This window comes from Channa argus, chromosome 10 (assembly GCF_033026475.1).
Source record: "Channa argus isolate prfri chromosome 10, Channa argus male v1.0, whole genome shotgun sequence".
In the NCBI taxonomy this organism is placed as follows: Eukaryota; Metazoa; Chordata; class Actinopteri; order Anabantiformes; family Channidae; genus Channa; species Channa argus.
The window spans coordinates 3609286-3635628 of NC_090206.1; the positions used below are offsets into that span (position 1 = coordinate 3609286).

The 26343-nt window shown below is 43.5% G+C and overlaps 36 non-coding genes across 36 annotated transcripts; 17 read left to right on the top strand and 19 right to left on the bottom strand.

The window, feature by feature from the left end:
- The first annotated feature begins 71 nt into the window (after positions 1-71).
- On the top strand, positions 72-145 carry trnat-cgu (transfer RNA threonine (anticodon CGU)). Its single transcript has one exon. It is a non-coding gene; the product is annotated as a tRNA-Thr (tRNA).
- Positions 146-1992: 1847 nt separating this feature from the next.
- Positions 1993-2066, top strand: trnat-ugu (transfer RNA threonine (anticodon UGU)). Its single transcript has one exon. It is a non-coding gene; the product is annotated as a tRNA-Thr (tRNA).
- A 467-nt stretch (positions 2067-2533) lies between these two features.
- trnal-aag (transfer RNA leucine (anticodon AAG)) lies at positions 2534-2615 on the bottom strand. Its single transcript has one exon. It is a non-coding gene; the product is annotated as a tRNA-Leu (tRNA).
- A 326-nt stretch (positions 2616-2941) lies between these two features.
- trnat-ugu (transfer RNA threonine (anticodon UGU)) lies at positions 2942-3015 on the top strand. The gene has a single exon. It is a non-coding gene; the product is annotated as a tRNA-Thr (tRNA).
- Positions 3016-3921: 906 nt separating this feature from the next.
- trnat-cgu (transfer RNA threonine (anticodon CGU)) lies at positions 3922-3995 on the top strand. Its single transcript has one exon. It is a non-coding gene; the product is annotated as a tRNA-Thr (tRNA).
- Positions 3996-4315: 320 nt separating this feature from the next.
- trnal-aag (transfer RNA leucine (anticodon AAG)) lies at positions 4316-4397 on the bottom strand. Its single transcript has one exon. It is a non-coding gene; the product is annotated as a tRNA-Leu (tRNA).
- A 326-nt stretch (positions 4398-4723) lies between these two features.
- Positions 4724-4797, top strand: trnat-ugu (transfer RNA threonine (anticodon UGU)). The gene has a single exon. It is a non-coding gene; the product is annotated as a tRNA-Thr (tRNA).
- A 963-nt stretch (positions 4798-5760) lies between these two features.
- Positions 5761-5834, bottom strand: trnat-agu (transfer RNA threonine (anticodon AGU)). The gene has a single exon. It is a non-coding gene; the product is annotated as a tRNA-Thr (tRNA).
- A 1385-nt stretch (positions 5835-7219) lies between these two features.
- On the bottom strand, positions 7220-7301 carry trnal-uag (transfer RNA leucine (anticodon UAG)). The gene has a single exon. It is a non-coding gene; the product is annotated as a tRNA-Leu (tRNA).
- Positions 7302-7454: 153 nt separating this feature from the next.
- Positions 7455-7528, bottom strand: trnat-agu (transfer RNA threonine (anticodon AGU)). The gene has a single exon. It is a non-coding gene; the product is annotated as a tRNA-Thr (tRNA).
- A 586-nt stretch (positions 7529-8114) lies between these two features.
- On the top strand, positions 8115-8188 carry trnat-ugu (transfer RNA threonine (anticodon UGU)). The gene has a single exon. It is a non-coding gene; the product is annotated as a tRNA-Thr (tRNA).
- A 728-nt stretch (positions 8189-8916) lies between these two features.
- On the bottom strand, positions 8917-8999 carry trnal-uag (transfer RNA leucine (anticodon UAG)). Its single transcript has one exon. It is a non-coding gene; the product is annotated as a tRNA-Leu (tRNA).
- Positions 9000-9152: 153 nt separating this feature from the next.
- Positions 9153-9226, bottom strand: trnat-agu (transfer RNA threonine (anticodon AGU)). The gene has a single exon. It is a non-coding gene; the product is annotated as a tRNA-Thr (tRNA).
- Positions 9227-10330: 1104 nt separating this feature from the next.
- Positions 10331-10404, top strand: trnat-ugu (transfer RNA threonine (anticodon UGU)). The gene has a single exon. It is a non-coding gene; the product is annotated as a tRNA-Thr (tRNA).
- A 321-nt stretch (positions 10405-10725) lies between these two features.
- Positions 10726-10807, bottom strand: trnal-uag (transfer RNA leucine (anticodon UAG)). Its single transcript has one exon. It is a non-coding gene; the product is annotated as a tRNA-Leu (tRNA).
- Positions 10808-11372: 565 nt separating this feature from the next.
- Positions 11373-11446, top strand: trnat-ugu (transfer RNA threonine (anticodon UGU)). The gene has a single exon. It is a non-coding gene; the product is annotated as a tRNA-Thr (tRNA).
- A 728-nt stretch (positions 11447-12174) lies between these two features.
- Positions 12175-12256, bottom strand: trnal-uag (transfer RNA leucine (anticodon UAG)). The gene has a single exon. It is a non-coding gene; the product is annotated as a tRNA-Leu (tRNA).
- A 153-nt stretch (positions 12257-12409) lies between these two features.
- trnat-agu (transfer RNA threonine (anticodon AGU)) lies at positions 12410-12483 on the bottom strand. The gene has a single exon. It is a non-coding gene; the product is annotated as a tRNA-Thr (tRNA).
- Positions 12484-14840: 2357 nt separating this feature from the next.
- trnat-ugu (transfer RNA threonine (anticodon UGU)) lies at positions 14841-14914 on the top strand. The gene has a single exon. It is a non-coding gene; the product is annotated as a tRNA-Thr (tRNA).
- A 728-nt stretch (positions 14915-15642) lies between these two features.
- On the bottom strand, positions 15643-15724 carry trnal-uag (transfer RNA leucine (anticodon UAG)). The gene has a single exon. It is a non-coding gene; the product is annotated as a tRNA-Leu (tRNA).
- Positions 15725-15877: 153 nt separating this feature from the next.
- On the bottom strand, positions 15878-15951 carry trnat-agu (transfer RNA threonine (anticodon AGU)). The gene has a single exon. It is a non-coding gene; the product is annotated as a tRNA-Thr (tRNA).
- A 586-nt stretch (positions 15952-16537) lies between these two features.
- On the top strand, positions 16538-16611 carry trnat-ugu (transfer RNA threonine (anticodon UGU)). The gene has a single exon. It is a non-coding gene; the product is annotated as a tRNA-Thr (tRNA).
- A 728-nt stretch (positions 16612-17339) lies between these two features.
- On the bottom strand, positions 17340-17421 carry trnal-uag (transfer RNA leucine (anticodon UAG)). Its single transcript has one exon. It is a non-coding gene; the product is annotated as a tRNA-Leu (tRNA).
- A 689-nt stretch (positions 17422-18110) lies between these two features.
- trnat-ugu (transfer RNA threonine (anticodon UGU)) lies at positions 18111-18184 on the top strand. The gene has a single exon. It is a non-coding gene; the product is annotated as a tRNA-Thr (tRNA).
- Positions 18185-18422: 238 nt separating this feature from the next.
- Positions 18423-18496, bottom strand: trnat-agu (transfer RNA threonine (anticodon AGU)). The gene has a single exon. It is a non-coding gene; the product is annotated as a tRNA-Thr (tRNA).
- A 586-nt stretch (positions 18497-19082) lies between these two features.
- Positions 19083-19156, top strand: trnat-cgu (transfer RNA threonine (anticodon CGU)). Its single transcript has one exon. It is a non-coding gene; the product is annotated as a tRNA-Thr (tRNA).
- Positions 19157-20628: 1472 nt separating this feature from the next.
- trnat-cgu (transfer RNA threonine (anticodon CGU)) lies at positions 20629-20702 on the top strand. Its single transcript has one exon. It is a non-coding gene; the product is annotated as a tRNA-Thr (tRNA).
- Positions 20703-21607: 905 nt separating this feature from the next.
- Positions 21608-21681, top strand: trnat-cgu (transfer RNA threonine (anticodon CGU)). The gene has a single exon. It is a non-coding gene; the product is annotated as a tRNA-Thr (tRNA).
- Positions 21682-22005: 324 nt separating this feature from the next.
- On the bottom strand, positions 22006-22087 carry trnal-aag (transfer RNA leucine (anticodon AAG)). The gene has a single exon. It is a non-coding gene; the product is annotated as a tRNA-Leu (tRNA).
- A 579-nt stretch (positions 22088-22666) lies between these two features.
- trnat-ugu (transfer RNA threonine (anticodon UGU)) lies at positions 22667-22740 on the top strand. The gene has a single exon. It is a non-coding gene; the product is annotated as a tRNA-Thr (tRNA).
- Positions 22741-23468: 728 nt separating this feature from the next.
- trnal-uag (transfer RNA leucine (anticodon UAG)) lies at positions 23469-23550 on the bottom strand. The gene has a single exon. It is a non-coding gene; the product is annotated as a tRNA-Leu (tRNA).
- A 153-nt stretch (positions 23551-23703) lies between these two features.
- Positions 23704-23777, bottom strand: trnat-agu (transfer RNA threonine (anticodon AGU)). The gene has a single exon. It is a non-coding gene; the product is annotated as a tRNA-Thr (tRNA).
- A 574-nt stretch (positions 23778-24351) lies between these two features.
- On the top strand, positions 24352-24425 carry trnat-cgu (transfer RNA threonine (anticodon CGU)). Its single transcript has one exon. It is a non-coding gene; the product is annotated as a tRNA-Thr (tRNA).
- Positions 24426-25092: 667 nt separating this feature from the next.
- trnal-uag (transfer RNA leucine (anticodon UAG)) lies at positions 25093-25174 on the bottom strand. The gene has a single exon. It is a non-coding gene; the product is annotated as a tRNA-Leu (tRNA).
- A 689-nt stretch (positions 25175-25863) lies between these two features.
- Positions 25864-25937, top strand: trnat-ugu (transfer RNA threonine (anticodon UGU)). Its single transcript has one exon. It is a non-coding gene; the product is annotated as a tRNA-Thr (tRNA).
- Positions 25938-26175: 238 nt separating this feature from the next.
- On the bottom strand, positions 26176-26249 carry trnat-agu (transfer RNA threonine (anticodon AGU)). Its single transcript has one exon. It is a non-coding gene; the product is annotated as a tRNA-Thr (tRNA).
- Between the last annotated feature and the right edge of the window lie 94 nt (positions 26250-26343).

The window sequence follows — 26343 nt, forward strand, 5'->3', positions numbered from 1 at the left end:
CGAAATATAATTGGGTTTTTGGCTCACGGTACATATGGGCAATTCTCTGGGATTTGAAATCCTTTAAATTAGGCGCTGTGGCTTAGCTGGTTAAAGTGCCTGTCTCGTAAACAGGAGATCCTGGGTTCAAATCCCAGCAGTGCCTCTGTCTATAAACACCACTTATGACTAGCTTTCTTCTGAATGCCCAATACAATTTCATTGGTCATTTCAAGGCAAAAGATGTGTCTGCCTTTCAACATTTTCAGTGCACATAATACTTCTTTTTCTCCGATTATGGCATGAAGAAGCAACTGTGTAATTTCACACAAAAAGTCAGAACATGCCATTTCTTTAGCCATAGATTTTTTTTTTTTTTTTAATGCTGCACACTGTTCAACCTGCGGTGGAGACTACAGATGAGTCAACTCCTGTCTTAAACAAAGTCATTCATTTGAGATATGGAATCAATAGCCTTTAGTTGTCAAATGCTACAAGGTCCACTATACCACTCTGCTCTATTGCTCTGTCAGGTTGGCACGTTTCAACATTTTCAGTGCACGTAATACTGCTTTTTTTGGGATTATGGGATAAAGAAGCAACTGTGTAATTTCACACAAAAAGTCAAAAGTTGTTGTTGCTTTAGCCATAGAGGACTTTTTGAAGCTTCACGCTGTTCAACCAGTGGTGGAGACTACAGATAAGTCAACTCCTGTCTCAAACAAAGTCATTCATTTGAGATATGGAATCAATAGCCTGTTGTTGTCAGATGGCAGTGGTGGGATTCCACTTGTCCTGAGAGACTGGAGCCTTAAGCCAGCGCTTTGGACCACTCAGCCACACTTCCTGCACTTGTTTTTCTGCTGGGATTCGAACCCAGGATCTCTTGTTTACTAGACAGGCACTTTAACCAACTAAGCCACAGCGCCACTCAAGACTCTGGCTTCATTTTCAGCCACACAGTCTAAAGGTAAACTCTCAGAGAAGATCACAAAACAATGTCTGCAAAAAGCAAGATGCCACTCCATTCTGTGGCTGGATCATCCGTGAAATCCTGAGATCAAGTTACAAGACTTCCTTGATCGCTGGACTTCTTTGTGTGCGGCGTAGGTACTGGGGCCTAGCGGGTAAAAGCATGTCTTGGAGATCTCGTGTATTCCTTCCAGGAGTGCCTTAATCACTTCATGTTTTTGCACGCACCATCTACTTTGACACTACAATGTTCATAAAAGGAGTTGTTTTGTGCTTGAAATGGTTCTTCTATCACTGCCATTTTCGCAAGATCAGATATTGAGATCAAGTGCTAGCAGTTTCAAGCTGTAACAAAGTTCATGTGGAATCAATTCTGACATGTTGGATTACGCCTTTGCATACATTACCAAGGTGCACTTCCACATGGCGTCCCATGAAGTTTTGTCGCAGAAGGTGCAACTCTAACATCCATCGAAATATAATTGGGTTTTTGGCTCACGGTACATATGGGCAATTCTCTGGGATTTGAAATCCTTTAAATGAGGCGCTGTGTGTCAGATGGCTACAAAATGCCCAACGCATCCGTGAAATCCTGAGATCAAGTTACAAGACTTCCTTGATCGCTGGACTTCTTTGTGTGCGGCGTAGGTACTGGGGCCTAGCGGGTAAAAGCATGTCTTGGAGATCTCGTGTATTCCTTCCAGGAGTGCCTTAATCACTTGATGTTTTTGCACGCACCATCTACTTTGACACTACAATGTTCATAAAAGGAGTTGTTTTGTGCTTGAAATGGTTGTTCTATCACTGCCATTTTCGCAAGATCAGATATTGAGATCAAGTGCTAGCAGTTTCAAGCTGTAACAAAGTTCATGTGGAATCAATTCTGACATGTTGGATTACGCCTTTGCATACATTACCAAGGTGCACTTCCACAGGGCGTCCCATGAAGTTTTGTCGCAGAAGGTGCAACTCTAACATCCATCCGTTTTTGGCTCACGGTACATATGGGCAATTCTCTGGGATTTGAAATCGTTTAAATGAGGCGCTGTGGCTTAGCTGGTTAAAGCGCCTGTCTTGTAAACAGGAGATCCTGGGTTCAAATCCCAGCAGTGCCTCTGTGTATAAACACCACTTATGACTAGCTTGCTTCTAAATGCCCAGTACAATTTTATTAGTCATTTCAAAGCAAAAGATGTGTAAAGCTACAGTCATGTTGGCAAAGGCCAAAAAGGGAGTTGTTTTATGCTTGAAATGGTTCTTCTATCACTCCCGGTTTTGCAAGATCAAATATTGAGATCAAATGCTACAAGGTCCACTATACCACTCTGCTCTATTGCTCTGTCAGGTTGGCACATTTCAACATTTTCAGTGCACGTAATACTGCTTTTTTTGGGATTATGGGATAAAGAAGCAACTGTGTAATTTCACACAAAAAGTCAGAAGATGTTGTTGCTTTAGCCATAGATGATTTTTTGATGCTTCACGCTGTTCAACCAGCGGTGGAAACTACAGATAAGTCAACTCCTGTCTCAAACAAAGTCATTAATTTGAGATATGGAATCAATAGCCTCTAGTTGTCAAATGGCAGTGGTGGGATTCGAACCCACGCCTCCTGAGAGACTGGAGCCTTAATCCAGCGCCTTGGACCACTCGGCCACACTACCTCAAGAAGCAGCTTTTTGCCCCGGGGAAAAATAACGCCGTAGGCATGTGAGCACGTAGGATAAATTGACAACAAGATCCACGCTTGCTACTAAATGCCCAACGCAATAGTTTAGTCAATTAAAAGCAAAAGATGAATAAAGACACAGTCAGCTCATGTGGAATCAATTCTGACATGTTGGATTACGCCTTTGCATACATTACCAAGGTGCACTTCCACACGGCGTCCCATGAAGTTTTGTTGCAGAAGGTGCAACTCTAACATCCATCCGTTTTTGGCTAACGGTACATATGGGCAATTCTCTGGGATTTTAAATAGTTTAAATGGGGCGCTGTGGCTTAGCTGGTTAAAGCGCCTGTCTTGTAAACAGGAGATCCTGGGTTCAAATCACAGCAGTGCCTCTGTGTATAAACACTACTTATGACTAGCTTGCTTCTAAATGCCCAGTACAATTTTATTGGTCATTTCAAGGCAAAAGATGTGTAAAGCTACAGTCATGTTGGCAAAGGCCAAAAAGGGAGTTGTTTTATGCTTGAAATGGTTCTTCTAACAACAACGAGATCCACGCTTGCTACTAAATGCACTACGCAATAGTTTAGTCAATTAAAGGCAAAAGATGCATAAAGACACTGTCAGCTCAGGCACTGCTGGGATTCAAACCCAGGATCTGCTGTTTACTAGACAGGCACTTTAACCAACTAAGCCACAGCGCCACTCAAGCTGCTGGCTTCATTTTCAGCCACACAGTCTAAAGGTAAACTCTCAGAGAAGATCACAAAACAATGTCTGCAAAAATCAAGATGCCAATCCATTCTGTGGCTGGATCATCCGTGAAACCGTGAAATCCTGAGATCAAGTTACAAGACTTCCTTGATCGCTGGACTTCTTTGTGTGCGGCGTAGGTACTGGGGCCTAGCGGGTAAAAGCATGTCTTGGAGATCTCGTGCATTCCTTCCAGGAGTGCCTTAATCACTTGATGTTTTTGCACGCACCATCTACTTTGACACTACAATGTTCATAAAAGGAGTTGTTTTGTGCTTGAAATTGTTGTTCTATCACTGCCATTTTCGCAAGATCAGATATTGAGATCAAGTGCTAGCAGTTTCAAGCTGTAACAAAGTTCATGTGGAATCCATTCTGACATGTTGGATTATGCCTTTGCATACATTACCAAGGTGCACTTCCACATGGCGTCCCATGAAGTTTTGTCGCAGAAGGTGCAACTCTAACATCCATCGAAATATAATTGGGTTTTTGGCTCACGGTACATTTGGGCAATTCTCTGGGATTTGAAATCCTTTAAATGAGGCGCTGTGGCTTAGCTGGTTAAAGTGCCTGTCTCGTAAACAGGAGATCCTGGGTTCAAATCCCAGCAGTGCCTCTGTCTATAAACACCACTTATGACTAGCTTTCTTCTGAATGCCCAATACAATTTCATTGGTCATTTCAAGGCAAAAGATGTGTCTGTCTTTCAACATTTTCAGTGCACATAATACTTCTTTTTCTCCGATTATGGCATGAAGAAGCAACTGTGTAATTTCACACAAAAAGTCAGAAGATGCTGTTTCTTTAGCCATAGATTTTTTTTTTTTTAATGCTGCACACTGTTCAACCTGCGGTAGAGACTACAGATGAGTCAACTCCTGTCTTAAACATAGTCATTCATTTGAGATATGGAATCAATAGCCTTTAGTTGTCAAATGGCAGTGGTGGGATTCGAACCCACGCCTCCTGGGAGACTGGAGCCTTAATCCAGCGCCTTGGACCACTCGGCCACACTACCTCAAGAAGCAGCTTTTTGCCCCGGGGAAAAATAACGCCGTAGGCATGTGAGCACGTAGGATAAATTGACAACGAGATTCACGCTTGCTACTAAATGCCCAACGCAATAGTTTAGTCAATTAAAAGCAAAAGATGAATAAAGACACAGTCAGCTCATGTGGAATCAATTCTGACATGTTGGATTACGCCTTTGCATACATTACCAAGGTGCACTTCCACACGGCGTCCCATGAAGTTTTGTTGCAGAAGGTGCAACTCTAACATCCATCCGTTTTTGGCTCACGGTACATATGGGCAATTCTCTGGGATTTGAAATAGTTTAAATGAGGCGCTGTGGCTTAGCTGGTTAAAGCGCCTGTCTTGTAAACAGGAGATCCTGGGTTCAAATCCCAGCAGTGCCTCTGTGTATAAACACTACTTATGACTAGCTTGCTTCTAAATGCCCAGTACAATTTTATTGTTCATTTCAAGGCAAAGCTGTGTAAAGCTACAGTCATGTTGGCAAAGGCCAAAAAGGGAGTTGTTTTATGCTTGAAATGCTTCTTCTATCACTCCCGGTTTCGCAAGATCAAATATTGAGATCAAATGCTACAAGGTCCACTATACCACTCTGCTCTATTGCTCTGTCAGGTTGGCACGTTTCAACATTTTCAGTGCACGTAATACTGCTTTTTTTGGGATTATGGGATAAAGAAGCAACTGTGTAATTTCACACAAAAAGTCAGAAGATGTTGTTGCTTTAGCCATAGATGATTTTTTGATGCTTCACACTGTTCAACCAGCGGTGGAGACTACAGATAAGTCAACTCCTGTCTCAAACAAAGTCATTCATTTGAGATATGGAATCGATAGCCTGTAGTTGTCAGATGGCAGTGGTGGGATTCCACTTGTCCTGAGAGACTGGAGCCTTAAGCCAGCGCTTTGGACCACTCAGCCACACTTCCTGCACTTGTTTTTCTGTTGCATTCGTGCAGGTTACGAGCTAGGAAGCTCAGCAGGGAGGATGTCTTAACTAGAAGAGCTGATCATCTGTGCATAATTGTACAAAGAGTAAACATTGATGACCTGCAAGAGGTAAGAACCCTATATCATTATAAGAAGTGCTTTCCATATGCACCTGGTGTCAAATGGCAGTGGTGGGATTTGAACCCATGCCTCCTGAGAGACTGGAGCCTAAATCCATCGCCTTAGACCACATCGGCCACACAACCTCAAGGCGCAGCTTTTGCCTCGGGGAAAAATAACGCAGTAGGCATGTAAGCGCGTAGGATAAATTGACAACGAGATCCACGCTTGCTACTAAATGCCCAACGCAATAGTTTAGTCAATTAAAGGCAAAAGATGCATAAAGACACAGTCAGCTCAGGCACTGCTGGGATTTGAACCCAGGATCTCCTGTTTACTAGACAGGCACTTTAACCAACTAAGCCACAGCGCCACTCAAGACTCTGGCTTCATTTTCAGCCACACAGTCTAAAGGTAAACTCTCAGTGAAGATCACAAAACAATGTCTGCAAAAAGCAAGATGCCACTCCATTCTGTGGCTGGATCATCCGTGAAATCCTGAGATCAAGTTACAAGACTTCCTTGATCGCTGGACTTCTTTGTGTGTGGCGTAGGTACTGGGGCCTAGCGGGTAAAAGCATGTCTTGGAGATCTCGTGTATTCCTTCCAGGAGTGCCTTAATCACTTGATGTTTTTGCACGCACCATCTACTTTGACACTACAATGTTCATAAAAGGAGTTGTTTTGTGCTTTTTGCCCCGGGGAAAAATAACGCCGTAGGCATGTAAGCGCGTAGGATAAATTGACAACGAGATCCACGCTTGCTACTAAATGCCCAACGCATCCGTGAAATCCTGAGATCAAGTTACAAGACTTCCTTGATCGCTGGACTTCTTTGTGTGCGGCGTAGGTACTGGGGCCTAGCGGGTAAAAGCATGTCTTGGAGATCTCGTGCATTCCTTCCAGGAGTGCCTTAATCACTTGATGTTTTTGCACGCACCATCTACTTTGACACTACAATGTTCATAAAAGGAGTTGTTTTGTGCTTGAAATGGTTGTTCTATCACTGCCATTTTCGCAAGATCAGCTATTGAGATCAAGTGCTAGCAGTTTCAAGCTGTAACAAAGTTCATGTGGAATCAATTCTGACATGTTGGATTACGCCTTTGCATACATTACCAAGGTGCACTTCCACATGGCGTCCCATGAAGTTTTGTCGCAGAAGGTGCAACTCTTCTATCACTCCCGGTTTCGCAAGATCAAATATTGAGATCAAATGCTACAAGGTCCACTATACCACTCTGCGCTATTGCTCTGTCAGGTTGGCACGTTTCAACATTTTCAGTGCACGTAATACTGCTTTTTTTGGGATTATGGGATAAAGAAGCAACTGTGTAATTTCACAGAAAAAGTCAGAAGATGTTGTTGCTTTAGCCATAGATGATTTCTTGATGCTTCACGCTGTTCAATTAGCGGTGGAGACTACAGATAAGTCAACTCCTGTCTCAAACAAAGTCATTCATTTGAGATATGGAATCGATAGCCTGTAGTTGTCAGATGGCAGTGGTGGGATTCCACTTGTCCTGAGAGACTGGAGCCTTAAGCCAACGCTTTGGACCACTCAGCCACACTTCCTGCACTTGTTTTTCTGTTGCATTCGTGCAGGTTACGAGCTAGGAAGCTCAGCAGGGAGGATGTCTTAACTAGAAGAGCTGATCATCTGTGCATAATTGTACAAAGAGTAAACATTGATGACCTGCAAGAGGTAAGAACCTATTTCATTATATGAAGTGCTTTCCATAGGCACCTGGTGTCAAATGGCAGTGGTGGGATTTGAACCCACGCCTTCTGAGAGACTGGAGCCTAACTCCAGCGCCTTAGACCACTCGGCCACACTACCTCAAGGCGCAGCTTTTGCCTCGGGGAAAAATAACGCAGTAGGCATGTAAGCGCGTAGGATAAATTGACAACGAGATCCACGCTTGCTACTAAATGCCCAACGCAATAGTTTAGTCAATTAAAGGCAAAAGATGCATAAAGACACAGTCAGCTCAGGCACTGCTGGGATTTGAACCCAGGATCTCCTGTTTACTAGACAGGCACTTTAACCAACTAAGCCACAGCGCCACTCAAGACTCTGGCTTCATTTTCAGCCACACAGTCTAAAGGTAAACTCTCAGAGAAGATCACAAAACAATGTCTGCGAAAAGAAAGGTGCCACTCCATTCTGTGGCTGGATCATCCGTGAAATCCTGAGATCAAGTTACAAGACTTCCTTGATAGCTGGACTTCTTTGTGTGCGGCGTAGGTACTGGGGCCTAGCGGGTAAAAGCATGTCTTGGAGATCTCGTGTATTCCTTCCAGGAGTGCCTTAATCACTTGATGTTTTTGCACGCACCATCTACTTTGACACTACAATGTTCATAAAAGGAGTTGTTTTGTGCTTGAAATGGTTGTTCTATCACTGCCATTTTCGCAAGATCAGCTATTGAGATCAAGTGCTAGCAGTTTCAAGCTGTAACAAAGTTCATGTGGAATCAATTCTGACATGTTGGATTACGCCTTTGCATACATTACCAAGGTGCACTTCCACATGGCGTCCCATGAAGTTTTGTCGCAGAAGGTGCAACTCTAACATCCATCGAAATATAATTGGGTTTTTGGCTCACGGTACATATGGGCAATTCTCTGGGATTTGAAATCCTTTAAATGAGGCGCTGTGGCTTAGCTGGTTAAAGCACCTGTCTTGTAAACAGGAGATCCTGGGTTCAAATCCCAGCAGTGCCTCTGTGTATAAACACTACTTATGACTAGCTTGCTTCTAAATGCCCAGTACAATTTTATTGTTCATTTCAAGGCAAAAGATGTGTAAAGCTACAGTCATGTTGGCAAAGGCCAAAAAGGGAGTTGTTTTATGCTTGAAATGGTTCTTCTATCACTCCCGGTTTCGCAAGATCAAATATTGAGATCAAATGCTACAAGGTCCACTATACCACTCTGCTCTATTGCTCTGTCAGGTTGGCACGTTTCAACATTTTCAGTGCACGTAATACTGCTTTTTTTGGGATTATGGGATAAAGAAGCAACTGTGTAATTTCACACAAAAAGTCAGAAGATGTTGTTGCTTTAGCCATAGATGATTTTTTGATGCTTCACGCTGTTCAACCAGCGATGGAGACTACAGATAAGTCAACTCCTGTCTCAAACAAAGTCATTCATTTGAGATATGGAATCGATAGCCTGTAGTTGTCAGATGGCAGTGGTGGGATTCCACTTGTCCTGAGAGACTGGAGCCTTAAGCCAGCGCTTTGGACCACTCAGCCACACTTCCTGCACTTGTTTTTCTGTTGCATTCGTGCAGGTTACGAGCTAGGAAGCTCAGCAGGGAGGATGTCTTAACTAGAAGAGCTGATCATCTGTGCATAATTGTACAAAGAGTAAACATTGATGACCTGCAAGAGGTAAGAACCCTTTATCATTATAAGAAGTGCTTTCCATATGCACCTGGTGTCAAATGGCAGTGGTGGGATTTGAACCCACGCCTCCTGAGAGATTGGAGCCTAAATCCAGCGCCTTAGACCACATCGGCCACACTACCTCAAGGCGCAGCTTTTGCCTCGGGGAAAAATAACGCAGTAGGCATGTAAGCGCGTAGGATAAATTGACAACGAGATCCACGCTTGCTACTAAATGCCCAACGCAATAGTTTAGTCAATTAAAGGCAAAAGATGCATAAAGACACAGTCAGCTCAGGCACTGCTGGGATTCGAACCCAAGATCTCCTGTTTACTAGACAGGCACTTTAACCAACTTAGCCACAGCGCCACTCAAGCTGCTGGCTTCATTTTCAGCCACACAGTCTAAAGGTAAACTCTCAGAGAAGATCACAAAACAATGTCTGCAAAAAGCAAGATGCCAATCCATTCTGTGGCTGGATCATCCGTGAAACCGTGAAATCCTGAGATCAAGTTACAGGACTTGCTTGATCGCTGGACTTCTTTGTGTGCGGCGTAGGTACTGGGGCCTAGCGGGTAAAAGCATGTCTTGGAGATCTCGTGTATTCCTTCCAGGAGTGCCTTAATCACTTGATGTTTTTGCACGCACCATCTACTTTGACACTACAATGTTCATAAAAGGAGTTGTTTTGTGCTTGAAATGGTTGTTCTATCACTGCCATTTTCGCAAGATCAGATATTGAGATCAAGTGCTAGCAGTTTCAAGCTGTAACAAAGTTCATGTGTAATCAATTCTGACATGTTGGATTACGCCTTTGCATACATTACCAAGGTGCACTTCCACATGGCGTCCCATGAAGTTTTGTCGCAGAAGGTGCAACTCTAACATCCATCGAAATATAATTGGGTTTTTGGCTCATGGTACATATGGGCAATTCTCTGGGATTTGAAATCCTTTAAATGAGGCGCTGTGTGTCAGATGGCTACAAAATGCCCAACGCATCCGTGAAATCCTGAGATCAAGTTACAAGACTTCCTTGATCGCTGGACTTCTTTGTGTGCGGCGTAGGTACTGGGGCCTAGAGGGTAAAAGCATGTCTTGGAGATCTCGTGTATTCCTTCCAGGAGTGCCTTAATCACTTGATGTTTTTGCACGCACCATCTACTTTGACACTACAATGTTCATAAAAGGAGTTGTTTTGTGCTTGAAATGGTTGTTCTATCACTGCCATTTTCGCAAGATCAGCTATTGAGATCAAGTGCTAGCAGTTTCAAGCTGTAACAAAGTTCATGTGGAATCAATTCTGACATGTTGGATTACGCCTTTGCATACATTACCAAGGTGCACTTCCACATGGCGTCCCATGAAGTTTTGTCGCAGAAGGTGCAACTCTAACATCCATCGAAATATAATTGGGTTTTTGGCTCACGGTACATATGGGCAATTCTCTGGGATTTGAAATCCTTTAAATGAGGCGCTGTGGCTTAGCTGGTTAAAGTGCCTGTCTTGTAAACAGGAGATCCTGGGTTCAAATCCCAGCAGTGCCTCTGTCTATAAACACCACTTATGACTAGCTTTCTTCTGAATGCCCAATACAATTTCATTGGTCATTTCAAGGCAAAAGATGTGTCTGTCTTTCAACATTTTCAGTGCACATAATACTTCTTTTTCTCCGATTATGGCATGAAGAAGCAACTGTGTAATTTCACACAAGAAGTCAGAAGATGTTGTTTCATTAGCCATAGATTTTTTTTTTTTTTAATGCTGCACACTGTTCAACCTGCGGCAGAGACTACAGATGAGTCAACTCCTGTCTTAAACAAAGTCATTCATTTGAGATATGGAATCAATAGCCTTTGGTTGTCAAATGGCAGTGGTGGGATTCGAACCCACGCCTCCTGAGAGACTGGAGCCTAAATCCAGCGCCTTAGACCACTCGGCCACACTACCTCAAGGCGCAGCTTTTTGCCCCGGGGAAAAATAACGCCGTAGGCATGTAAGCGCGTAGGATAAATTGACAACGAGATCCACGCTTGCTACTAAATGCCCAACGCATCCGTGAAATCCTGAGATCAAGTTACAAGACTTCCTTGATCGCTGGACTTCTTTGTGTGCGGCGTAGGTGCTGGGGCCTAGCGGGTAAAAGCATGTCTTGGAGATCTCGTGTATTCCTTCCAGGAGTGCCTTAATCACTTGATGTTTTTGCACGCACCATCTACTTTGACACTACAATGTTCATAAAAGGAGTTGTTTTGTGCTTGAAATGGTTGTTCTATCACTGCCATTTTCGCAAGATCAGATATTGAGATCAAGTGCTAGCAGTTTCAAGCTGTAACAAAGTTCATGTGGAATCAATTCTGACATGTTGGATTACGCCTTTGCATACATTACCAAGGTGCACTTCCACATGGCGTCCCATGAAGTTTTGTCGCAGAAGGTTCAACTCTAACATCCATCCGTTTTTGGCTCACGGTACTTATGGGCAATTCTCTGGGATTTGAAATCCTTTAAATGAGGCGCTGTGGCTTAGCTGGTTAAAGCGCCTGTCTTGTAAACAGGAGATCCTGGGTTCAAATCCCAGCAGTGCCTCTGTGTATAAACACTACTTATGACTAGCTTGCTTCTAAATGCCCAGTACAATTTTATTGTTCATTTCAAGGCAAAAGATGTGTAAAGCTACAGTCATGTTGGCAAAGGCCAAAAAGGGAGTTGTTTTATGCTTGAAATGCTTCTTCTATCACTCCCGGTTTCGCAAGATCAAATATTGAGATCAAATGCTACAAGGTCCACTATACCACTCTGCTCTATTGCTCTGTCAGGTTGGCACGTTTCAACATTTTCAGTGCACGTAATACTGCTTTTTTTGGGATTATGGGATAAAGAAGCAACTGTGTAATTTCACACAAAAAGTCAAAAGATGTTGTTGCTTTAGCCATAGATGATTTCTTGATGCTTCACGCTGTTCAATCAGCGGTGGAGACTACAGATAAGTCAACTCCTGTCTCAAACAAAGTCATTCATTTGAGATATGGAATCGATAGCCTGTAGTTGTCAGATGGCAGTGGTGGGATTCCACTTGTCCTGAGAGACTGGAGCCTTAAGCCAGCGCTTTGGACCACTCAGCCACACTTCCTGCACTTGTTTTTCTGTTGCATTCGTGCAGGTTACGAGCTAGGAAGCTCAGCAGGGAGGATGTCTTAACTAGAAGAGCTGATCATCTGTGCATAATTGTACAAAGAGTAAACATTGATGACCTGCAAGAGGTAAGAACCCTATATCATTATAAGAAGTGCTTTCCATAGGCACTTGGTGTCAAATGGCAGTGGTGGGATTTGAACCCACGCCTCCTGAGAGACTGGAGCCTAAATCCAGCGCCTTAGACCACTCGGCCACACTACCTCAAGGCGCAGCTTTTGCCTCGGGGAAAAATAACGCAGTAGGCATGTAAGCGCGTAGGATAAATTGACAACGAGATCCACGCTTGCTACTAAATGCCCAACGCAATAGTTTAGTCAATTAAAGGCAAAAGATGCATAAAGACACAGTCAGCTCAGGCACTGCTGGGATTTGAACCCAGGATCTCCTGTTTACTAGACAGGCACTTTAACCAACTAAGCCACAGCGCCACTCAAGACCCTGGCTTCATTTTCAGCCACACAGTCTAAAGGTAAACTCTCAGAGAAGATCACAAAACAATGTCTGCAAAAAGCAAGATGCCACTCCATTCTGTGGCTGGATCATCCGTGAAATCCTGAGATCAAGTTACAAGACTTCCTTGATCGCTGGACTTCTTTGTGTGCGGCGTAGGTACTGGGGCCTAGCGGGTAAAAGCATGTCTTGGAGATCTCGTGTATTCCTTCCAGGAGTGCCTTAATCACTTGATGTTTTTGCACGCACCATCTACTTTGACACTACAATGTTCATAAAAGGAGTTGTTTTGTGCTTGAAATAGTTGTTCTATCACTGCCATTTTCGCAAGATCAGATATTGAGATCAAGTGCTAGCAGTTTCAAGTTGTAACAAAGTTCATGTGGAATCAATTCTGACATGTTGGATTACGCCTTTGCATACATTACCAAGGTGCACTTCCACATGGCGTCCCATGAAGTTTTGTCGCAGAAGGTGCAACTCTAACATCCATCGAAATATAATTGGGTTTTTGGCTCACGGTACATATGGGCAATTTTCTGGGATTTGAAATCCTTTAAATGAGGCGCTGTGTGTCAGATGGCTACAAAATGCCCAACGCATCCGTGAAATCCTGAGATCAAGTTACAAGACTTCCTTGATCGCTGGACTTCTTTGTGTGCGGCGTAGGTACTGGGGCCTAGCGGGTAAAAGCATGTCTTGGAGATCCCGTGTATTACTTCCAGGAGTGCCTTAATCACTTGATGTTTTTGCACGCACCATCTACTTTGACACTACAATGTTCATAAAAGGAGTTGTTTTGTGCTTGAAATGGTTGTTCTATCACTGCCATTTTCGCAAGATCAGACATTGAGATCAAGTGCTAGCAGTTTCAAGCTGTAACAAAGTTCATGTGGAATCAATTTTGACATGTTGGATTACGCCTTTGCATACATTACCAAGGTGCACTTCCACATGGCGTCCCATGAAGTTTTGTCGCAGAAGGTGCAACTCTAACATCCATCGAAATATAATTGGGTTTTTGGCTCACGGTACATATGGGCAATTCTCTGGGATTTGAAATCCTTTAAATGAGGCGCTGTGTGTCAGATTGTTACAAAATGCCCAACGCATCCGTGAAATCCTGAGATCAAGTTACAAGACTTCCTTGATCGCTGGACTTCTTTGTGTGCGGCGTAGGTACTGGGGCCTAGCGGGTAAAAGCATGTCTTGGAGATCTCGTGTATTCCTTCCAGGAGTGCCTTAATCACTTGATGTTTTTGCACGCACCATCTACTTTGACACTACAATGTTCATAAAAGGAGTTGTTTTGTGCTTGAAATGGTTGTTCTATCACTGCCATTTTCGCAAGATCAGCTATTGAGATCAAGTGCTAGCAGTTTCAAGCTGTAACAAAGTTCATGTGGAATCAATTCTGACATGTTGGATTACGCCTTTGCATACATTACCAAGGTGCACTTCCACATGGCGTCCCATGAAGTTTTGTCGCAGAAGGTGCAACTCTAACATCCATCGAAATATAATTGGGTTTTTGGCTCACGGTACATATGGGCAATTTTCTGGGATTTGAAATCCTTTAAATGAGGCGCTGTGTGTCAGATGGCTACAAAATGCCCAACGCATCCGTGAAATCCTGAGATCAAGTTACAAGACTTCCTTGATCGCTGGACTTCTTTGTGTGCGGCGTAGGTACTGGGGCCTAGCGGGTAAAAGCATGTCTTGGAGATCTGGTGTATTCCTTCCAGGAGTGCCTTAATCACTTGATGTTTTTGCACGCACCATCTACTTTGACACTACAATGTTCATAAAAGGAGTTGTTTTGTGCTTGAAATGGTTCTTCTATCACTGCCATTTTCGCAAGATCAGATATTGAGATCAAGTGCTAGCAGTTTCAAGCTGTAACAAAGTTCATGTGGAATCAATTCTGACATGTTGGATTACGCCTTTGCATACATTACCAAGGTGCACTTCCACATGGCGTCCCATGAAGTTTTGTCGCAGAAGGTGCAACTCTAACATCCATCGAAATATAATTGGGTTTTTGGCTCACGGTACATATGGGCAATTCTCTGGGATTTGAAATCCTTTAAATGAGGCGCTGTGTGTCAGATTGTTACAAAATGCCCAACGCATCCGTGAAATCCTGAGATCAAGTTACAAGACTTCCTTGATCGCTGGACTTCTTTGTGTACGGCGTAGGTACTGGGGCCTAGCGGGTAAAAGCATGTCTTGGAGATCTCGTGTATTCCTTCCAGGAGTGCCTTAATCACTTGATGTTTTTGCACGCACCATCTACATATGGGCAATTCTCTGGGATTTGAAATCCTTTAAATGAGGCGCTGTGGCTTAGCTGGTTAAAGTGCCTGTCTTGTAAACAGGAGATCCTGGGTTCAAATCCCAGCAGTGCCTCTGTGTATAAACACTACTTATGACTAGCTTGCTTCTAAATGCCCAGTACAATTTTATTGGTCATTTCAAGGCAAAAGATGTGTAAAGCTACAGTCATGTTGGCAACGGCCAAAAAGGGAGTTGTTTTATGCTTGAAATGCTTCTTCTATCACTCCCGGTTTCGCAAGATCAAATATTGAGATCAAATGCTACAAGGTCCACTATACCACTCTGCTCTATTGCTCTGTCAGGTTGGCACGTTTCAACATTTTCAGTGCACGTAATACTGCTTTTTTTGGGATTATGGGATAAAGAAGCAACTGTGTAATTTCACACAAAAAGTCAGAAGATGTTGTTGCTTTAGCCATAGATGATTTTTTGATGCTTCACGCTGTTCAACCAGCGGTGGAGACTACAAATAAGTCAACTCCTGTCTCAAACAAAGTCATTCATTTGAGATATGGAATCGATAGCCTCTAGTTGTCAGATGGCAGTGGTGGGATTCCACTTGTCCTGAGAGACTGGAGCCTTAAGCCAGCGCTTTGGACCACTCAGCCACACTTCCTGCACTTGTTTTTCTGTTGCATTCGTGCAGGTTACGAGCTAGGAAGCTCAGCAGGGAGGATGTCTTAACTAGAAGAGCTGATCATCTGTGCATAATTGTACAAAGAGTAAACATTGATGACCTGCAAGAGGTAAGAACCCTTTATCATTATAAGAAGTGCTTTCCATATGCACCTGGTGTCAAATGGCAGTGGTGGGATTTGAACCCACACCTCCTGAGAGACTGGAGCCTAAATCCAGCGCCTTAGACCACTCGGCCACACTACCTCAAGGCGCAGCTTTTGCCTCGGGGAAAAATAACGCACTAGGCATGTAAGCGCGCAGGATAAATTGACAACGAGATCCACGCTTGCTACTAAATGCCCAACGCAATAGTTTAGTCAATTAAAGGCAAAAGATGCATAAAGACACAGTCAGCTCAGGCACTGCTGGGATTTGAACCCAGGAGCTCCTGTTTACTAGACAGGCACTTTAACCAACTAAGCCACAGCGCCACTCAAGACTCTGGCTTCATTTTCAGCCACACAGTCTAAAGGTAAACTCTCAGAGAAGATCACAAAACAATGTCTGCAAAAAGCAAGATGCCACTCCATTCTGTGGGTGGATCATCCGTGAAATCCTGAGATCAAGTTACAAGACTTCCTTGATCGCTGGACTTCTTTGTGTGCGGCGTAGGTACTGGGGCCTAGCGGGTAAAAGCATGTCTTGGAGATCTCGTGTATTCCTTCCAGGAGTGCCTTAATCACTTGATGTTTTTGCACGCACCATCTACTTTGACACTACAATGTTCATAAAAGGAGTTGTTTTGTGCTTGAAATGGTTCTTCTATCACTGCCATTTTCGCAAGATCAGATATTGAGATCAAGTGCTAGCAGTTTCAAGCTGTACCAAAGTTCATGTGTAATCAATTCTGATATGTTGGATTACGCCTTTGCATACATTACCAAGGTGCACTTCCACACGGCGTCCCATGAAGTTTTGTCGCAGAAGGTGCAACTCTAACATCCATCGAAATATAATTGGGTTTTTGGCTCACGGTACATATGGGCAATTCTCTGGGATTTGAAATCCTTTAAATGAGGCGCTGTGGCTTAGCTGGTTAAAGTGCCTGTCTTGTAAACAGGAGATCCTGGGTTCAAATCCCAGCAGTGCCTCTGTGTATAAACACTACTTATGACTAGCTTGCTTCTAAATGCCCAGTACAATTTTATTGGTCATTTCAAGGCAAAAGATGTGTAATGCTACAGTCATGTTGGCAAAGGCCAAAAAGGGAGTTGTTTTATGCTTGAAATGGTTATTCTATCACTCCCGGTTTCGCAAAATCAAATATTGAGATCAAATGCTACAAGATCCACTATACCACTCTGCTCTATTGCTCTGTCAGGTTGGCACGTTTCAACATTTTCAGTGCACGTAATACTGCTTTTTTTGGGATTATGGGATAAAGAAGCAACTGTGTAATTTCACACAAAAAGTCAGAAGATGTTGTTGCTTTAGCCATAGATGATTTTTTGATGCTTCACGCTGTTCAACCAGCGGTGGAGACTACAGATAAGTCAACTCCTGTCTCAAACAAAGTCATTCATTTGAGATATGCAATCGATAGCCTGTAGTTGTCAGATGGCAGTGGTGGGATTCCACTTGTCCTGAGAGACTGGAGCCTTAAGCCAGCGCTTTGGACCACTCAGCCACACTTCCTGCACTTGTTTTTCTGTTGCATTCGTGCAGGTTACGAGCTAGGAAGCTCAGCAGGGAGGATGTCTTAACTAGAAGAGCTGATCATCTGTGCATAATTGTACAAAGAGTAAACATTGATGACCTGCAAGAGGTAAGAACCCTATATCATTATATGAAGTGCTTTCCATAGGCACCTGGTGTCAAATGGCAGTGGTGGGATTTGAACCCACGCCTCCTGAGAGACTGGAGCCTAAATCCAGCGCCTTAGACCACTCGGCCACACTACCTCAAGGCCCAGCTTTTGCCTCGGGGAAAAATAACGCAGTAGGCATGTAAGCGCGTAGGATAAATTGGCGACGAGATCCACGCTTGCTACAAAATGCCCAACGCAATAGTTTAGTCAATTAAAGGCAGAAGATGCATAAAGACACAGTCAGCTCAGGCACTGCTGGGATTTGAACCCAGGATCTCCTGTCTGCAAAAAGCAAGATGCCACTCCATTCTGTTGCTGGATCATCCGTGAAATCCTGAGATCAAGTTACAAGACTTCCTTGATCGCTGGACTTCTTTGTGTGCGGCGTAGGTACTGGGGCCTAGCGGGTAAAAGCATGTCTTGGAGATCTCGTGTATTCCTTCCAGGAGTGCCTTAATCACTTGATGTTTTTGCACGCACCATCTACTTTGACACTACAATGTTCATAAAAGGAGTTGTTTTGTGCTTGAAATGGTTCTTCTATCACTGCCATTTTCGCAAGATCAGCTATTGAGATCAAGTGCTAGCAGTTTCAAGCTTTACCAAAGTTCATGTGTAATCAATTCTGATATGTTGGATTACGCCTTTGCATACATTACCAAGGTGCACTTCCACACGGCGTCCCATGAAGTTTTGTCGCAGAATGTGCAACTCTAACATCCATCCGTTTTTGGCTCACGGTACATATGGGCAATTCTCTGGGATTTGAAATCGTTTAAATGAGGCGCTTTGGCTTAGCTGGTTAAAGCGCCTGTCTTGTAAACAGGAGATCCTGGGTTCAAATCCTAGCAGTGCCTCTGTGTATAAACACTACTTATGACTAGCTTGCTTCTAAATGCCCAGTACAATTTTATTGGTCATTTCAAGGCAAAAGATGTGTAAAGCTACAGTCATGTTGGCAAAGGCCAAAAAGGGAGTTGTTTTATGCTTGAAATGGTTCTTCTAACAACAACGAGATCCACGCTTGCTACTAAATGCCCAACGCAAAAGTTCAGTCAATTAAAGGCAAAAGATGCATAAAGACACAGTCAGCTCAGGCACTGCTGGGATTCAAACCCAGGATCTCCTGTTTACTAGACAGGCACTTTAACCAACTAAGCCACAGCACCACTCAAGACTCTGGCTTCATTTTCAGCCACACAGTCTAAAGGTAAACTCTCAGAGAAGATCACAAAACAATGTCTGCAAAAAGCAAGATGCCACTCCATTCTGTGGCTGGATCATCCGTGAAATCCTGAGATCAAGTTACAAGACTTCCTTGATCGCTGGACTTCTTTGTGTGCGGCGTAGGTACTGGGGCCTAGCGGGTAAAAGCATGTCTTGGAGATCTCGTGTATTCCTTCCAGGAGTGCCTTAATCACTTGATGTTTTTGCACGCACCATCTACTTTGACACTACAATGTTCATAAAAGGAGTTGTTTTGTGCTTGAAATGGATGTTCTATCACTGCCATTTTCGCAAGATCAGATATTGAGATCAAGTGCTAGCAGTTTCAAGCTGTAACAAAGTTCATGTGGAATCAATTCTGACATGTTGGATTACGCCTTTGCATACATTACCAAGGTGCACTTCCACATGGCGTCCCATGAAGTTTTGTCGCAGAAGGTGCAACTCTAACATCCATCGAAATATAATTGGGTTTTTGGCTCACGGTACATATGGGCAATTCTCTGGGATTTGAAATCATTTAAATGAGGCGCTGTGGCTTAGCTGGTTAAAGTGCCTGTCTCGTAAACAGGAGATCCTGGGTTCAAATCCCAGCAGTGCCTCTGTCTATAAACAACACTTATGACTAGCTTTCTTCTGAATGCCCAATACAATTTCATTGGTCATTTCAAGGCAAAAGATGTGTCTGCCTTTCAACATTTTCAGTGCACATAATACTTCTTTTTCTCCGATTATGGCATGAAGAAGCAACTGTGTAATTTCACACAAAAAGTCAGAAGATGCTGTTTCTTTAGCCATAGATTTTTCTTTTTTTAATGCTGCACACTGTTCAACCTGCGGTGGAGACTACAGATGAGTCAACTCCTGTCTTAAACAAAGTCATTCATTTGAGATATGGAATCAATAGCCTTTAGTTGTCAAATGGCAGTGGTGGGATTCGAACCCACGCCTCCTGAGAGACTGGAGCCTAAATCCAGCGCCTTAGACCACTCAGCCACCTCAAGGCGCAGCTTTTTGCCCCGGGGAAAAATAACGCCGTAGGCATGTAAGCGCGTAGGATAAATTGACAACGAGATCCACGCTTGCTACTAAATGCCCAACGCATCCGTGAAATCCTGAGATCAAGTTACAAGACTTCCTTGATCGCTGGACTTCTTTGTGTGCGGCGTAGGTACTGGGGCCTAGCGGGTAAAAGCATGTCTTGGAGATCTCGTGTATTCCTTCCAGGAGTGCCTTAATCACTTGATGTTTTTGCACGCACCATCTACTTTGACACTACAATGTTCATAAAAGGAGTTGTTTTGTGCTTGAAATGGTTGTTCTATCACTGCCATTTTCGCAAGATCAGATATTGAGATCAAGTGCTAGCAGTTTCAAGCTGTAACAAAGTTCATGTGGAATCAATTCTGACATGTTGGATTACGCCTTTGCATACATTACCAAGGTGCACTTCCACATGGCGTCCCATGAAGTTTTGTCGCAGAAGGTGCAACTCTAACATCCATCGAAATATAATTGGGTTTTTGGCTCACGGTACATATGGGCAATTCTCTGGGATTTGAAATCCTTTAAATGAGGCGCTGTGTGTCAGATGGCTACAAAATGCCCAACGCATCCGTGAAATCCTGAGATCAAGTTACAAGACTTCCTTGATCGCTGGACTTCTTTGTGTGCGGGGTAGGTACTGGGGCCTAGTGGGTAAAAGCATGTATTGGAGATCTCGTGTATTCCTTCCAGGAGTGCCTTAATCACTTGATGTTTTTGCACGCACCATCTACTTTGACACTACAATGTTCATAAAAGGAGTTGTTTTGTGCTTGAAATGGTTGTTCTATCACTGCCATTTTCGCAAGATCAGATATTGAGATCAAGTGCTAGCAGTTTCAAGCTGTAACAAAGTTCATGTGGAATCAATTCTGACATGTTGGATTACGCCTTTGCATACATTACCAAGCTGCACTTCCACATGGCGTCCCATGAAGTTTTGTCGCAGAAGGTGCAACTCTAACATCCATCCGTTTTTGGCTCACGGTACATATGGGCAATTCTCTGGGATTCGAAATCGTTTAAATGAGGCGCTGTGGCTTAGCTGGTTAAAGTGCCTGTCTCGTAAACAGGAGATCCTGGGTTCATTTCCCAGCAGTGCCTCTGTGTATAAACACTACTTATGACTAGCTTGCTTCTAAATGCCCAGTACAATTTTATTGGTCATTTCAAGGCAAAAAATGTGTAAAGCTACAGTCATGTTGGCAAAGGCCAAAAAGGGAGTTGTTTTATGCTTGAAATGGTTCTTCTAACAACAACGAGATCCACGCTTGCTACTAAATGCCCAACGCAATAGTTTAGTCAATTAAAGGCAGAAGATGCATAAAGACACTGTCAGCTCAGGCACTGCTGGGATTCGAACCCAGGATCTGCTGTTAACTAGACAGGCACTTTAACCAACTACGCCACAGCGCCACTCAAGCTGCTGGCTTCATTTTCAGCCACACAGTCTAAAGGTAAACTCTCAGAGAAGATCACAAAACAATGTCTGCAAAAAGCTAGATGCCAATCCATTCTGTGGCTGGATCATCCGTGAAACCGTGAAATCCTGAGATCAAGTTACAAGACTTCCTTGATCGCTGGACTTCTTTGTGTGCGGCGTAGGTACTGGGGCCTAGCGGGTAAAAGCATGTCTTGGAGATCTCGTGTATTCCTTCCAGGATTGCCTTATCACTTGATGTTTTTGCACGCACCATCTACTTTGACACTACAATGTTCATAAAAGGAGTTGTTTTGTGCTTGAAATGGTTGTTCTATCACTGCCATTTTCGCAAGATCAGATATTGAGATCAATTGCTAGCAGTTTCAAGCTGTAACAAAGTTCATGTGGAATCAATTCTGACATGTTGGATTACGCCTTTGCATACATTACCAAGGTGCACTTCCACATGGCGTCCCATGAAGTTTTGTCGCAGAAGGTGCAACTCTAACATCCATCGAAATATAATTGGGTTTTTGGCTCACGGTACATATGGGCAATTCTCTGGGATTTGAAATCCTTTAAATGAGGCGCTGTGGCTTAGCTGGTTAAAGTGCCTGTTTCGTAAACAGGAGATCCTGGGTTCAAATCCCAGCAGTGCCTCTGTCTATAAACACCACTTATGACTAGCTTTCTTCTGAATGCCCAATACAATTTCATTGGTCATTTCAAGGCAAAAGATGTGTCTGCCTTTCAACATTTTCAGTGTACATAATACTTCTTTTTCTCCGATTATGGCATGAAGAAGCAACTGTGTAATTTCACACAAAAAGTCAGAAGATGCTGTTTCTTTAGCCATAGATTTTTTTTTGTTTTTTTAATGCTGCACACTGTTCAACCTGCGGTGGAGACTACAGATGAGTCAACTCCTGTCTTAAACAAAGTCATTCATTTGAGATATGGAATCAATAGCCTTTAGTTGTCAAATGGCAGTGGTGGGATTCGAACCCACGCCTCCTGAGAGACTGGAGCCTTAATCCAGCGCCTTGGACCACTCGGCCACACTACCTCAAGAAGCAGCTTTTTGCCCCGGGGAAAAATAACGCCGTAGGCATGTGAGCACGTAGGATAAATTGACAACGAGATCCACGCTTGCTACTAAATGCCCAACGCAATAGTTTAGTCAATTAAAAGCAAAAGATGAATAAAGACACAGTCAGCTCATGTGGAATCAATTCTGACATGTTGGATTACGCCCTTGCATACATTACCAAGGTGCACTTCCACACAGCGTCCCATGAAGTTTTGTCGCAGAAGGTGCAACTCTAACAGCCATCGAAATATAATTGGGTTTTTGGCTCACGGTACATATGGGCAATTCTCTGGGATTTGAAATCCTTTAAATGAGGCGCTTTGTGTCAGATTGTTACAAAATGCCCAACGCATCCGTGAAATCCTGAGATCAAGTTACAAGACTTCCTTGATCGCTGGACTTCTTTGTGTGCGGCGTAGGTACTGGGGCCTAGCGGGTAAAAGCATGTCTTGGAGATCTCGTGTATTCCTTCCAGGAGTGCCTTAATCACTTGATGTTTTTGCACGCACCATCTACATATGGGCAATTCTCTGGGATTTGAAATCCTTTAAATGAGGCGCTGTGGCTTAGCTGGTTAAAGTGCCTGTCTTGTAAACAGGAGATCCTGGGTTCAAATCCCAGCAGTGCCTCTGTGTATAAACACTACTTATGACTAGCTTGCTTCTAAATGCCCAGTACAATTTTATTGGTCATTTCAAGGCAAAAGATGTGTAAAGCTACAGTCATGTTGGCAACGGCCAAAAAGGGAGTTGTTTTATGCTTGAAATGCTTCTTCTATCACTCCCGGTTTCGCAAGATCAAATATTGAGATCAAATGCTACAAGGTCCACTATACCACTCTGCTCTATTGCTCTGTCAGGTTGGCACGTTTCAACATTTTCAGTGCACGTAATACTGCTTTTTTTGGGATTATGGGATAAAGAAGCAACTGTGTAATTTCACACAAAAAGTCAGAAGATGTTGTTGCTTTAGCCATAGATGATTTTTTGATGCTTCACGCTGTTCAACCAGCGGTGGAGACTACAAATAAGTCAACTCCTGTCTCAAACAAAGTCATTCATTTGAGATATGGAATCGATAGCCTGTAGTTGTCAGATGGCAGTGGTGGGATTCCACTTGTCCTGAGAGACTGGAGCCTTAAGCCAGCGCTTTGGACCACTCAGCCACACTTCCTGCACTTGTTTTTCTGTTGCATTCGTGCAGGTTACGAGCTAGGAAGCTCAGCAGGGAGGATGTCTTAACTAGAAGAGCTGATCATCTGTGCATAATTGTACAAAGAGTAAACATTGATGACCTGCAAGAGGTAAGAACCCTTTATCATTATAAGAAGTGCTTTCCATATGCACCTGGTGTCAAATGGCAGTGGTGGGATTTGAACCCACGCCTCCTGAGAGACTGGAGCCTAAATCCAGCGCCTTAGACCACTCGGCCACACTACCTCAAGGCGCAGCTTTTGCCTCGGGGAAAAATAACGCAGTAGGCATGTAAGCGCGCAGGATAAATTGACAACGAGATCCACGCTTGCTACTAAATGCCCAACGCAATAGTTTACTCAATTAAAGGCAAAAGATGCATAAAGACACAGTCAGCTCAGGCACTGCTGGGATTTGAACCCAGGATCTCCTGTTTACTAGACAGGCACTTTAACCAACTAAGCCACAGCGCCACTCAAGACTCTGGCTTCATTTTCAGCCACACAGTCTAAAGGTAAACTCTCAGAGAAGATCACAAAACAATGTCTGCAAAAAGCAAGATGCCACTCCATTCTGTGGCTGGATCATCCGTGAAATCCTGAGATCAAGTTACAAGACTTCCTTGATCGCTGGACTTCTTTGTGTGCGGCGTAGGTACTGGGGCCTAGCGGGTAAAAGCATGTCTTGGAGATCTCGTGTATTCCTTCCAGGAGTGCCTTAATCACTTGATGTTTTTGCACGCACCATCTACTTTGACACTACAATGTTCATAAAAGGAGTTGTTTTGTGCTTGAAATGGTTGTTCTATCACTGCCATTTTCGCAAGATCAGATATTGAGATCAAGTGCTAGCAGTTTCAAGCTGTAACAAAGTTCATGTGGAATCAATTCTGACATGTTGGATTACGCCTTTGCATACATTACCAATGTGCACTTCCACATGGCGTCCCATGAAGTTTTGTCGCAGAAGGTGCAACTCTAACATCCATCCGTTTTTGGCTCTCGGTACATATGGGCAATTCTCTGGGATTTGAAATCGTTTAAATGAGGCGCTGTGGCTTAGCTGGTTAAAGTGCCTGTCTCGTAAACAGGAGATCCTGGGTTCAATTCCCAGCAGTGCCTCTGTGTATAAACACTACTTATGACTAGCTTGCTTCTAAATGCCAGGTACAATTTTATTAGTCATTTCAAAGCAAAAGATGTGTAATGCTACAGTCATGTTGGCAAAGGCCAAAAAGGGAGTTGTTTTATGCTTGAAATGGTTCTTCTATCACTCCCGGTTTCGCAAGATCAAATATTGAGATCAAATGCTACAAGATCCACTATACCACTCTGCTCTATTGCTCTGTCAGGTTGGCACGTTTCAACATTTTCAGTGCACGTAATACTGCTTTTTTTGGGATTATGGGATAAAGAAGCAACTGTGTAATTTCACACAAAAAGTCAGAAGATGTTGTTGCTTTAGCCATAGATGATTTTTTGATGCTTCACGCTGTTCAACCAGCGGTGGAGACTACAGATAACTCAACTCCTGTCTCAAACAAAGTCATTCATTTGAGATATGGAATCGATAGCCTGTAGTTGTCAGATGGCAGTGGTGGGATTCCACTTGTCCTGAGAGACTGGAGCCTTAAGCCAGCGCTTTGGACCACTCAGCAGGGAGGATGTCTTAACTAGAAGAGCTGATCATCTGTGCATAATTGTACAAAGAGTAAACATTGATGACCTGCAAGAGGTAAGAACCCTTTATCATTATAAGAAGTGCTTTCCATATGCACCTGGTGTCAAATGGCAGTGGTGGGATTTGAACCCACGCCTCCTGAGAGACTGGAGCCTAAATCCAGCGCCTTAGACCACTCGGCCACACTACCTCAAGGCGCAGCTTTTGCCTCGGGGAAAAATAACGCAGTAGGCATGTAAGCGCGCAGGATAAATTGACAACGAGATCCACGCTTGCTACTAAATGCCCAACGCAATAGTTTACTCAATTAAAGGCAAAAGATGCATAAAGACACAGTCAGCTCAGGCACTGCTGGGATTTGAACCCAGGATCTCCTGTCTGCAAAAAGCAAGATGCCACTCCATTCTGTGGCTGGATCATCCGTGAAATCCTGAGATCAAGTTACAAGACTTCCTTGATCGCTGGACTTCTTTGTGTGCGGCGTAGGTACTGGGGCCTAGCGGGTAAAAGCATGTCTTGGAGATCTCGTGTATTCCTTCCAGGAGTGCCTTAATCACTTGATGTTTTTGCACGCACCATCTACTTTGACACTACAATGTTCATAAAAGGAGTTGTTTTGTGCTTGAAATGGTTCTTCTATCACTGCCATTTTCGCAAGATCAGCTATTGAGATCAAGTGCTAGCAGTTTCAAGCTTTACCAAAGTTCATGTGTAATCAATTCTGATATGTTGGATTACGCCTTTGCATACATTACCAAGGTGCACTTCCACACGGCGTCCCATGAAGTTTTGTCGCAGAATGTGCAACTCTAACATCCATCCGTTTTTGGCTCACGGTACATATGGGAAATTCTCTGGGATTTGAAATCGTTTAAATGAGGCGCTTTGGCTTAGCTGGTTAAAGCGCCTGTCTTGTAAACAGGAGATCCTGGGTTCAAATCCTAGCAGTGCCTCTGTGTATAAACACTACTTATGACTAGCTTGCTTCTAAATGCCCAGTACAATTTTATTGGTCATTTCAAGGCAAAAGATGTGTAAAGCTACAGTCATGTTGGCAAAGGCCAAAAAGGGAGTTGTTTTATGCTTGAAATGGTTCTTCTAACAACAACGAGATCCACGCTTGCTACTAAATGCCCAACGCAAAAGTTCAGTCAATTAAAGGCAAAAGATGCATAAAGACACAGTCAGCTCAGGCACTGCTGGGATTCAAACCCAGGATCTCCTGTTTACTAGACAGGCACTTTAACCAACTAAGCCACAGCACCACTCAAGACTCTGGCTTCATTTTCAGCCACACAGTCTAAAGGTAAACTCTCAGAGAAGATCACAAAACAATGTCTGCAAAAAGCAAGATGCCAC